The following is a 1,721-nucleotide window of genomic DNA, read 5'->3' as shown; positions in this document are numbered from 1 at the left end:
ATATAAATATATATATAGCAGTTATACAGTATATATACATTTTGTAGCAAGAATTTGCATACAGGAATGTTAGCATTTTATATTTAAATTTTTAAGTGTTACCAAGAATGACCTTAAGTATATTTAAGCTCTGCATATACTGAATTGCACTTAACCAGAACCATGATGTACACAAATACACATTCCTCAGGGTTTTCATATAGACCAGTTTGTCTGCCTAGAGTCGCAAGCATTACCATAATACAGTTTGAAGGATTAGCTGATCCTGATTTGTGTTAATATAATGCATGCTCATGAAGGCAGTGAACAAAGCAAATGTAACACAGCATACGTGAAATGATAATGTGACCTCTACAATAGGCATACTACAGAATGAAGAAAAGCATGGATTGTAGCAGTATTAGAATGACTCTTTATTAACTTATTGCATATAGCCTGTAAGACATGCAATGTTTAACTTATTTTATGTTCTAAGCCATGTTCTTTTTTGCATATTTATTTTATAACTGGCTGATTTCAAATGCATTTTGAAGTGTACTGTATATTTTTTAGTTTATCTTCTTCAAATAAACAGTGTAATTTTAATCTGCCTGCTGTTGTGTCCAAAGTGTTGTGTAATGTAATTCCATGAGCATGATGGTCAACATGCATGTTAAGCACCAAAACACTGTTCTTCTTGGTATATACTGTCTATAACAGGAAGGAAATTGTTTTTGTGCTTAAAGCTGTTGTTGTGGTTTGTTCCTTGTTCATTTATACAAGATTTTGTTAAAGGATATCTAATCTATATTTAAAGGTGAATTATGGGTTGAGTGAAAAACACTCATCCCCATAATTCAAGCCAACCTGTGACACTGAAGCTGTCACAGTTTGGCTGTATTGATCGGGAAGTCTCAGTTGAGATCCGTCCCGGCTGCAGTGGTCTCAGTATACCGCAAGCTATAGCTCACGATATACTGAGCTTTGGGTCATGGGAGGACGCTTGTTTATGTCCTCCCGTGACCCTTAAGAGAACTATGGGGTCTGAATCTGTCCCGACTGCGGTGCAGCTCTGCGTCTCAGCATATAGCGGGCAATAGTTCGCTATATACTGAGTTTTGGGTTACCGAAGGACATTAGTATATGTCCTCCTGTGACCCTGAAGAGAACTATGCCCAAAAAAGGGATAGGTCATAGATCTCCATTAATACACAAAAAACTAAGGGGTCTATTCACAAAGCTGCCGAAGAATCTGGCCGTAGCTTCGGCCGATCCTTCGGCTAGCTTCGGCACCAGGACCCCTTCGGTTCAGGAGAACCGAGGGGGTGCTGTACGGGCTATTCACAATAGCCCGTACAGCTCCCGATCACGGCCGAGCGGCTCAGTCGAGCGCTGAGCCGTGCTGAAAGACGAAGCTGGCCGAGCGGCCGGCCATTGGCCGGCCGACAGCCTGCTTCTGACAGCTGGGCGGAGCCAGCCGTGATCTTACGGCCACTTTCAGAGAGATCAGCGTCCCTGGTTGCTAACCAGGGACACTGATCTCCAAGCATCTGACTCTCCCTGGCGCCCCGGGAGTCTCCTGCTCCCGGCCGCCAAGGAGAAAAACCCCGCTGTGTCTTTTTTCTTTATTCTGACACGGAGCGATGTCAGAATAGAGAAGAAAAAAAAAAGTCCCATTCAAAAGCATTGGGACATTACTATTGGCTATTTCTATTGCAATAGCCAATAGTAAACTAGCATTG

This window comes from Nanorana parkeri, unplaced genomic scaffold (assembly GCF_000935625.1).
Source record: "Nanorana parkeri isolate BGI_ZX_2015 unplaced genomic scaffold, ASM93562v1 scaffold1810, whole genome shotgun sequence".
Lineage (NCBI taxonomy): Eukaryota > Metazoa > Chordata > Amphibia > Anura > Dicroglossidae > Nanorana > Nanorana parkeri.
This window is presented reverse-complemented; position numbering follows the sequence as displayed.